Source organism: Manis javanica, chromosome 10, assembly GCF_040802235.1.
Source record: "Manis javanica isolate MJ-LG chromosome 10, MJ_LKY, whole genome shotgun sequence".
NCBI lineage: Eukaryota > Metazoa > Chordata > Mammalia > Pholidota > Manidae > Manis > Manis javanica.
In genome coordinates, this window is record NC_133165.1 from 98177684 (window position 1) to 98189068 (window position 11385).

At 39.6% G+C, this 11385-nt stretch overlaps 1 non-coding gene across 1 annotated transcript; it reads left to right on the forward strand.

Annotated features, from left to right (window-relative positions):
- Positions 1-7545: 7545 nt before the first annotated feature.
- Positions 7546-7676, forward strand: LOC118973330 (small nucleolar RNA SNORA18). The gene has a single exon (XR_005062602.1). It is a non-coding gene; the product is annotated as a small nucleolar RNA SNORA18 (small nucleolar RNA).
- The last annotated feature ends 3709 nt before the right edge of the window (positions 7677-11385 follow it).

An 11385-nucleotide genomic window follows, 5' to 3' on the forward strand; every position in this document is an offset into this window, starting at 1 on the left:
TTTAGGCTCCTTAAAAAGTTGGGCTTTTGAAAGACTTTAGGTTGAATTCAATTTCAATATTCCTGAGAGAATGCATCAATCAGGATGAACTAGGTCACGATGTATTCAGAAACAATTCCAAAGCACAGTTTCCCCAACAGTGACAGTTTGTTTTTCAGTCCACACTACATGTCTATGATGGCTCAGTAAAGGGATTCTGCCTCTCACAGTACACCAAGGATCCCATCTGCTGATGTTGCATCTCAACTCAGTACTTCCACAAGGGGCAGGGGCAGAAGTACCGGACTAAGCAAAGTGCACATTGACTCATAAATTTTCCTCCAGGAGGTAACATGTAACTTCAACTCACATTTCATTGGCCAGCGTGAGCCATTGACAAAACCTAATTTCAAAGGCAGCAGAGTAGTGAAATCCCATCAGGCGCCACCACGAAGGAGCAAAGCAGGAAATACTTATTTCAGCTGTGCTGATAATTCCCACAGAACACCAAATTCCATTCCAACGGAAGAAAGTCAGAACTGCTATTAGCGAAGAACTTGACTTCTCCCCAGCGTCTGCGTGAGACCCTCACAGAACTGAGCAGACTAGCAAGTTAGTGAGTGCGCTCATTTCTTAGCACTTAAATTTATATAAAGGTAAGACAATTTAGTTCTTGGATTTGTGATTCAGGGGATTTTTTTATATTGCTGATATAGTATTACTTGAAAAAATTTTATGTTGTTATCTGTGCTCACTAACTGACTTCTGATATTCTCTATTGACTAACATAGCTGGGCATAAATTGAAATGGGACATAGAAGGCAGACTCATTTTACAGGCAAGAATGTAGACCAGCCTTGCTGATAATTTAATTTATGCTCCTCTTTAATCCCATCTCAGAGCTTTCTGGTAGCAAAAGATAACTGTCCTCCTGTGGTCACAGGAGGCCACTCGGAGGATCTGCGGTTGGTAGTGGGTGTATAGTCTCAGAAAGGAAGGAGCAGGAGAAACTGACCATCTCTGCTCTACCAAGGGAAATAGCCACACTGGACATGGAAAACCCTAAGAATTAATAAAAGAGCAAAATTCTGGGGACTGCACAGGAAAAGTATTACTCCCTTAGGTGAGTTATCCTGAAGTTGATGCTTAGAAGGATGGTATAGTGAAAACAGATTGTTGCCACAGGTCTAGGCCACAATCCCCAGTTAAGCCTTACCAATAATGAAGCTGATTTTTTTAAAAATCTCCATCTAACTATTGCATTTATTTCTCACATTTGTTTCCAAACTGGAAGAGAGAAAGGTGTGATTAAAACAGAAGAGAGATACTTTGAAACCTTAATGCCGAACACCTTTTTCAATATAATCTGAAACAGAACCTGAAAACACAAAATGGATAAAAGTGGCAGTATTTTAGTGAAAGGGGAGAAAAGGAAATGATGAAGCCCATCCCCGGATGTGCCCCTCACCTCCTGTGCAGCCTCTGAGTGCTCCTTAGAGCACAGCTTGAATTAGAGAATTGCCTTAAAGAATTAGAATTACCAGCCCTTTAGTGCCTACTGTGAACTGGCCACTTTCAAAGACTGACACCACCAGCTGAGCCTAATCCCTGCATTACCCCATCAAACCACCCCTGACTTCTCCTCTCTGAGTATCAACAGGAATGAGCACTCTCCTTTTCCTCACTGAGTTGAGGCTTGTACATATTGCATTCTGGTTAGGAGACGCCTCTTTGACAGACAGGGTGGGGTTATCTGGTTTACAGGCCTTCCTGTGTAGTCCTCACCCTCAGTGAGCATGGCCTTTGCCCACGCTGAGGTGTGATCTGGGCAGCTCTTAGTTCTGTCCGTTGGGATCTGGCTGGGGAGGAAGTCATCTCCCAGCAAGGCCCCTGTAGTCTCCACCCCCTTCTGGGCAGGGTTTGGGCGGCTTTTTTTTTGAACCACATTTGATGGCTTCTTCTCTGAGCCTTATCTTCCCCTTTTCTGGTTGTTCATGTTTATCTTTCTACCCAACATTCTTAGCAAGGTACTCCTTGGGTACTCCTGAAGCTTAACATGTGTAAGAACCACCTGGGATTCCTGTTTGCAGCACAGTCTCCTGGGCCCTGCACACAGAGATGTCATTCACTGTTTCTAGAGAGATCTCAAGAAACTGGACTTTAACAGCAATCAGGTAAATTTAGGCCAGGTGTCCTGAAGACTACACTTCAAGAAACAGAAGACTCAAATACAAAGAATGTGAGAAAGAAAAAAAAACTAAGGGATACTATATGGAAATCACCCATTGAGCCTAGATCATGAAGGGCCTTGAAGACCAAGTGAAGACATTTGAACTTCATTCAGGGTACTGTGGGGAACTATTCAAGTCATTTGAGCAGCAGAGTGACATGACCAGAGGTGAACTTTAAGGAAGTTAATCTGGAAGCAGGATGTGAGATGAACAGAATAGGGTAAAATAGTTAAAAAGTTATTGTAAGGGTCTAAGAAAGAGGTAGTTTCTGGATTTGAACAGTGACAATGAGAATGGGAAAAAAGGAACAGATACTAGCCTGTGTTATGGACTGAATATTGATGTCCCCCCAGAATTCATATATTGAAGCCCTAACCCACAAGGTGGTGGTATTTGGAGATGGGGCCCTTGGGAAGCGATTAGGGTTAGGGGAGATTATGGGGGTGAACCCTCATGATGGGATTAGTGTCCTTGTAAGAAAAGCACCAAGAGCTTCTCTCTCGCTGCCACGTGAGGACACCGTGAGAAGGTAGCCATCTGCAAGCCAGGAAGGGGGCCTTTCCTGGGACCTGGCCATCAAGGCATCTTGATCTTGGACTACCCTTATTCATGTTGCTTAAGCCATCCAGTTTATAGTATTTTGTTATGAAAGCCTGAGCTGACTAATAGTCTACAAAGATAGAATCTATATGATTTGACAGGTAGGAATTGGAAATTAAGAGGAAAAATTGATTTTTCAAATATGAAACCAGGGTTTCCCATCTAACTGGAAGGTGAAATGGTGGTTCTGTTAACAAAAGGGAAGAGACTGAACTCTGGGACTGTCTTTGCAATGCCAGTCGTTGTGCCTGCCCGGCCTTGGGCCCTGCTCAGTCCCCAGAGACAGTCCTCAGGGACCACATAATCCCACCAGCCACAACCGGCTGAGCCACAGTTGGCATCTGACCCAAAGGCAGCAAACCTACAGGTTGTCAGGGGACCTATGAGCTGCCCTAGCTCGAAAATCTGAGCGCAGCCAATCAGATTACTTGTCTCAGGAATCTGGGGAGAAAACCACACAAGAAAAGAAGGCTGTTACATATAGGTGACCCTGAAGGGATGCCAAGAAGGATCATGACCTTGAGAAGAACCATAAAGTGTAAGTAAAATGAAGAAGCAAAAGCTGTGAGAAAGAGAGAAAACCTAAGTTCTAACCGTTAAGATAGAATGAAGCAAAAACACGCAGAAAATGAATGCCATTAATAGTCAAGCGCTAGAGTAGAAATTGGCCTGGCACATGGTAAGCACTCAAGAAATAGGTATGGTGAGAACTGGAAACAAAGGCCATCCCTGCTCTCCTTGATGTTTTCCCAAGTTCCGTGTGTGTTTTCCCCACAACATACCCCTCACTGCTTGGCAACTTGAATTGCTAGGAATGTTGGGTAGAAAGATAAACATGAACAACCAGAAAAGGGGAAGATGAGGCTCGGAGAAGAAGCCATCAAATATGGTTTAAAAAAAAAGCCGCCCAAACCCTGCCCAGGAGGGGGTCCCAGGTGGAGACAACAGGGGCCTTGCTGGGAGATGACTTCCTCCCCAGCCAGATCCCAACGGACAGAACTAAGAGCTGCCCAGATCACACCTCAGCGTGGGCAAAGGCCACGCTCACTGAGGGTGAGGACTACACAGGAAGGCCTGTAAACCAGATAACCCCACCCTGTCTGTCAAAGAGGCACCTCCTAACCAGAATGCAATATGTACAAGCCTCCCGCCTGACAGATGGAAGCCTTTGTCTCCCTCGACTCTGGCCGGCTCCTCACCGGAGTGTATTCAAATAAAACGTGCACTCTGCTTCGCTACTGTGTCTGTGCCTTTCAATTCTTTGTTGCAGTGGGACAAGAACTTAGGAAAAAAAAAAAACCCAACCCGGAACAGAATGAGAATTTGTCCACATCCAAGCCAATAGTATGACTGAAGCCAGGACATACTGTATTTCAGGTACTTTCAGAAAATCCAGGTACAGAGGACAAAACTGCTGGACACACACAACTGGAGCCCAGCAGAGAGTCAAGGTAAATGTTCATCTGTAGGTCCTGCCCATGAAAGCATTAAGTTAAGACTAGATAGTTTGATAAAACAGATCACACAACAAATGCGGAAGGGAGATAAGCATAAATTCTGAGGAAATCCCTTACTAGAGAAGAGACAGAGCCTGCAAAGGAGACAGAATCCATACTTTTGGGAGGTCCAAGTCTATTGTGCTTCAGGCTTATATACGAACATTTGCCCTGACCATTTGAACAGGCATTTTTTTTTCTTTATTAAGGCATTACTGATATACACTCTTTTGAAGGTTTCACATGAAAAAACAATGTGGTTACTGCATTTACTCATATCATCAAGTCTTCACCCATACCTAATGCAATCACTGTCCATCAGTGCAGTAAGAAGCCACAGATTCACTGTTTTCCCAGTGATCCCCCACACCATGTGTACTAAACATAATACCCCTCAGTCCCCTTCTCCCTCCCTCCCCATCCGCCCTCCCACACCTCTCCCCTTTGGTAACCAGTAGTTCATTCTTGGAGTCTCTGAGTCTGCTGCTATGTTGAACAGGTCTGCTCTTATCCTTACAAAGCAATGTTTAGTAGGACACCTCTTCCTCCTGGCTTCGTATTATCATGTAGAGAGACTGTCGCAAGGGTAATAGTACTGGCTTCTTGCTCACTCCTTACTCTTGCCTCCCAAACACAGGAGAAATGACTTACCTACCTAACTGATGCAGGTAATAAGAACACATATAAAGTAGGCTTAGGGCAGCAGACACTGAGTAAATTCGACTGGGAGTAACACATTAACAAACCTGTTAGGCATTCAGACTTAAGCCATGTTCTCTAGTCTCAGCTCATCAGTAATCAGTCTAAATGAGATTGGAACCCATCTATAAGGGACCCAGGTGCCAACCTCTTAATTGGCTCTAAAATTCAGGCAGGGCCAAAAAAGATGTTTCATTGAAATTTTAATCCTACTGTATACTCAGTACCGAGAAAGCAGATCTGAAAGACAAGTTAGCATAAAGGAAGTTGGTTAGGGAGCACTCTCAGAATCAACATTTATGGAGTGAGGGAAAGAAACAGGATTACAGAAGAGGGTAATCTAGGAAGCTGTCACATTTAGCAAACAGACATATGGGATGCCCATGTAAATCTGAATTTCAGATAAACAGCAAAAAGAACTTTAGCAGCAATATGTTCCGTGCAATATTTGGAACATACTGATTCTAAAAAATGTCTTGTTGTTTATCTAAAATTCAGACTTAACTGGCCATTCTGTATTTATTTTATCTGGCAGCCCTAAGGGCCTCAACGCCCCCACAGAGGTCTTTGAAGCTAGAAGAGCCCCTCCAACTTTTCCTGAGTTGGGCAGTGGTGTTGGGATTTTACAGCCACAACAGGCCAGCGATTGCATACAGCTGCTCCTGAGAAGGCTCTAGAAACTTGAGCAAGGTGTTTCTCTTCAACCACAGGCAATTCCTAGAAGGGGTTGGCAGCTAGAGTGTCCACCAACTATACTCCCAGCAGCTGGGGGATAAGGCCTTCAGTCCTGGAGCAGGGATCTGAGTGGTGCAACACAGCTTCCATGACCTACAACTCTCTCCCCCACAAAACCCTCTAACAATAATACATTTCATTATTAATTTAGTCCCTTCTGTGCTTTCACCATGTGCTAGGCCCTAAGGGCACTTCTACTGTTATTGAAAACTGTCAGTTGATGATGAAAAGAGAGAATATTTAGTGAATGAGTTCTCAATTTTTTATATTGAGAGTCTCATAGTTTTTCCCTTGGTCTTTTGAGATGGGTAGACCCTGTAACTGCCCTGTTAGTTTTTATTTCAAAAATACTTTTTGAAGACACACTTAGTTCTATACCTATCCCAAATAAAAACTTACAATAAGCTAGGTAAAAAAGATCCTTCCTTAATTTGAAAAGGGGTCTCTACCAAAAACCTAAAACAAGTTATTTTTTGACTCTATTTTCTTCATTTTGCTCTTTCCTATCGAACATACACAAACATAGAGAAATAGATTGATGAGTTTTATGTACCTATCATTCATCTTCAACAATTATCAACATTTTGCCAGTTTCCAAATATGATTCTAAAGAATAAAATATTAAACCACATTCCTTCCTTAGAAGTCAGGAACAAGACATAATGTTGCCTACTACTTTTATGATCAGTAATTTTGTCCTATAGTTACTGTCAATACAAAAAGATCAAAAAAATAAATAACTATGAATATTGGCAAGGTAGACATATACCTAGAAAATCCAAGGCAGTCATGTGTATCTATTTGGGCTAATTAAAATTTTTGGAAGGTAGAAATAACATCTTTTCAATAACCATCAAAATCTACAACTTTTCAATAACCATCAAAAACTACCTTGAAAATATGATAGAGAAGAAAGCTATATTTAAGTTCAACAAAACCCTTAATTACCTAGGAAAAACTTAGAAGTATGAAATGTAATGAAGACAACCATGTAGTTTTAATGAGGGCTATAAGAGATATTCCTAGATAAAAAGGTTCAATATTATATAGAGGTAATGCTCCCCAAATTAAATAATAAACGTGATGTAATTTTAATCAAAATTCCAACAGGGTATTTTAAATAATTGGCAAGCTAATTCTAAAGTTCATCTATGAGATGCGCAATAAAAAAATCAAGATTGAAGAATAAGAAGGACTCACTTTACCAACATCAAAATTTTATGTTAAGTCACAATAACTGAAATAATGTGGTATTGTAAATAACAGGCAAATAGATCAATAGAACAAAATTAAAATTAAAAGTCCAGGGAATATATATACATATACACATACATCTTAGTATATGATAAATGACACATTTAAAATAAGTCAGGAAATGACAGACCATTTAATAGATGTTGTTGGGAGAAGGAGCTATTCATTTGGGAAAAAAAAGGGTAGAATTTAATGCCATGCTTAAAATAAATTCCACTTGTATTTAAAATGTAAATGTTTTAAAGGATGAAAGAAAACATGGAAAATATATTTATAATATTGAAGAGAAGAAAGCTATGTTTACAAAACATACAACCCAGATACAGTATGTGTATGATAGAAGACATATAAACAAAGTCAAACAGCAAGTGAATTATGACTGAAAATCTGCAATTGATACAACAAAATTTTATACCTCATTTTACTTTACAATTGAATGAGATACATACATATCTCATTTTCTCTGAATTATCTAAATATAACTGAATATTTTACATACATATATATCTATATAAAAAAAAACTACCAATCCATAAAGAAACAGCCCATTAGTGAAGGTCTATCCTCATGGGGCTTTTCCTGCAGACCCACATTGTTGGAAATACCTCATAGAGTAACTATGTGGCTTTGCTTTACTCATAAAACTATATGTTAGATCTGTGGGAGAAACTACAAGACAGAGTTACTGAAAAGATGAAAGACCTAATAGTTAAATTTTTTTACCTTAGGGTTTGGCATATCCCACAGTCTGTACTATTTTTATGTGCAGTAGCTTAGGAGTGAATATGATTTGAATTCATTCATGTTTAGAGGGTGTCTTAAACTGAGAACCTGGCAGAATTCGTCTACTCTGACCTTGAAAGTGACCCTAAAGTAAATTATTTGAAGAAATTCAATCCCAAAGATTGTAGGTGGTGAAGTGTTTGAAGTATATCATCAGTTAGGTCTATATTCACAGGGAGATAAAATAAGCCCAACTAAAAGAATGATGGGCAGACTGACAGGACAACTATGGCTTAAGCATAGGTTCTTGTAAAAAGGTCAATCTTGAAGATAAACCCTGACTCAAGCTCTCTAGTAACTAAGGTGACCTTGACAGGCAGTGGAAGGCATCACAACTTGTAAAATTCCTTAAATAAAAATTTATTGACTTGAAATATTTTTGTCTAAAGTTACACATAATTTTTAAAAGCCCTTTACACTGTAAAAAAGAAAAAAAAAACAGGAATCTGCAAACCAGTTAAAAATAACCCAGTTGAGGTACCAAAGGGAAAGGGACTGGGGAGGATGGGTGGGCAGGGAGGGATAAGGGAGGGGAAGAAGAAAGGAGGTATTAAGATTAGCATGCATGGGGAGGAGGGAGAAAGGGGAGGGCTGTACAACACAGAGAGGACAAGTAGTGATTCTACAACATGTTGCTATGCTGGTGGACAGTGACTGTAATGTGGTTTATAGGGGGGACCTGGTATAGGGGAGAGCCTAGTAAACATAGTATTCTTCATGTAAGTGTAGATTAAAGATTTAAGGGCTGTACAACACAGAGAGGACAAGTAGTGATTCTACAACATGTTGCTATGCTGATGGACAGTGACTGTAATGTGGTTTATAGGGGGGACCTGGTATAGGGGAGAGCCTAGTAAACATAGTATTCTTCATGTAAGTGTAGATTAAAGATTTAAAAAAAAAAAAAGAAAGAAAGAAAAGGGGGATTACTCCTTGATAGGATAAAACTAATGGTAAATCAAAGATTAACGCATACTTTAAATATCCTTAATTTTGATCACTTAAAGGGTGTCAGATGATCAGCTATGGAGGTACACTTTTCTGATAATATTCCTTTCTCTTAATAAAAAAAAAAAAAGCAGTTCCTGTGTGGTGACCTCCAATGAGTTCTACACAATGGTATAAAGGGCATATCAAAGTGTGGACAAAGGGTCTGTTTGTTTTTATACAGAAGATCAAAGCCTAATTTGGCTACCCAGAAAATGAACTGAGATACAATATGAAGAAGAACTTCCAACATCAGCACTGTCTGGAAGACTCATACCAGAAGATGATCATCAAAAAGCCTCCACAAAGATCCAGGCGATGCTGCAGTTGTAGCTGCATCCATTCCACCATTTCCTGGACTTACCATTGGAATGAAGAAGGAGATATCTAAGCTGGCCTGTGCATACAGTAAAACAACAAATTTGACTGGATCTATACTGTTGGAACTCAACCAAGAATTAGGAGAAGTGCAAGTTGTAGCACTCCAAAATCTTACGACTACAGACTATCTACGGTTAAAAGAACATATGGGATGTGAACAGTTCCCAGAAATAGGTTGCTTTAATTTGTCTGATTTCTCTCAGACTGTTCAAGTACAGTTGGACAATATCCGTCATATCATAGACAAATTTTCACAAATGCCTAGGGTGCCTAACTGGTTTTCTTGGCTTCACTGGAGATGGCTGGTAATTACAGATCTGCTTTGTCTATGTAACTGTATTCCTATTATGTTAATAGGTGTGTGCAATTTAGTTAGTAGTTTAAAACCTATACATGCTTAAGTTACTCTACAAGAAGATATGTCAAAGAAATAATCAATCTTCCCATGTTTTCTTCCATCTGCTACCTCTATAGCTTTTATTCTTCCTTCCTAATTACAACCCTTAAATAGAATTCGTGCCTCATATCGAATTTATGGAGTATCATAATTCCTCCAAGTGGTAAGGATACCTCAAGACAAATGCTGGACATAGAAGCCACAGGGCATAAATCTGCAAAGAAGTAAAAAGCTAACCTTTTCAAACAATATGGCTTCTCTCTCACTTACCAACTTTACATCTCCCTGTATGGCCCCGGAAGATGACTGGTTAGCCAGAGACGGGTAAGATTCCTCAAGGGAGGAACAACCTAAGATAGGCACAGTCGCAGGGGGGCCATCAGGTGAGAAATTGGGGATCAACAGTGGTGAAGCTTAGAACCTCACCCCCCCTGTTTTGAGAGAAATCTTCTGCATCCACGGATGTTTTGTTGCCCTTGTCTAGCTTGGATTAACACATAGTCTACAGGCACACACCTGATCATCTACAATTGTTCTCTTACAACACTGAACTATGTTTTCTACCTTTATCTTGCATCTACCTACCACTTCAGCATTTTATTAAAAATAAAAATAATAATAATAATAAAGGGAGAAATGTGGGATCCACATATAAATCAAGTATAAAAATCAAACGAATATTCATATTTGACCTGATTGTTTATAGTTCATAATGCGTGATCAAAACTGAAAGTTTCTGTGATGACTGCCCTTGTACTGTTCACCATGTAAGAACTTATTCACTATGTAAGAATTCGTTCACCATGTAAGAACTTGTTCGTTATGCTTCAGAGGATTGGAGACTGATGAGAATTAGGCTTGAGATGCATTGATGATTGTGCATTGAGCATTGACTCCCCTATACAGAATTTTATTGTTGTTAACAACCATTTGATCAATAAATATGAGAGATGCCCTCTCAAAAAAAATAAATAAATAACCCAGTTGAAAAATGGGGAAAGAATATAAACAGACAATTTACAGATGACCAGATACAAATATTCAAAACCATATCTGAAATATCATTGATAGGAATAAATTCAGTTAATAAAATAATGGATGTAAATCAAAATCAGTTAAGAAATCAAGTTAATAAAATAATTAAATCAATTTTTGATTATCACCCTAAGTAAGAAACTGTGAAGACTCCACCCTACTTGCAAACTAACAAATTAGCTCACCACAGTGTTTTATACAGCACAGAAAAACATAAAACTCCCTTAAAAACAAAAATAGATACTCTGATCAGCAAATACATGTAAAAAACCCATTTGGTGCTTATGTTCCTAATTGTAAGCAATTAATAGGCATTGTGGTATATGTATCAGTCTCTTAGAAGTTTCGTTAGTGTAAGTCAATTGCCAATACATGATCAAAGCTTACTGTTGGTTATATGAAATGCCGATCAGTGGAAGTCTGGGAACAGTCAGGACCCACAGTGATCATACCAAGGCACCGTCAACCTGCTGGAAAGTCAGCCTTTTTCAAAGACTTCTCTTTGACCCCATGCAGGCCTTCATCAAACCAAAAGGCTTGCAGCTCTTGTGATTACTTATAATCCTTCTTGTTCCCAGTTATTTCCAGCTTTGTTAGTACCTCTTAAAAAATATCCAAATGTGAACACACCACTCCAGATGAAATCTGAGCAGCACAGAATTGATCATATGTACTGGAACCTATTTTTGTATGAATATTCCCAAAATATAAACTGCCTTTTTCACCTACTACTATACTTGTAGAACCTTCTCAGGCTTGTGTTTAACCCCAGTTCCCAAGTCTCTTTCACATGGGGCAGGAAGACAGT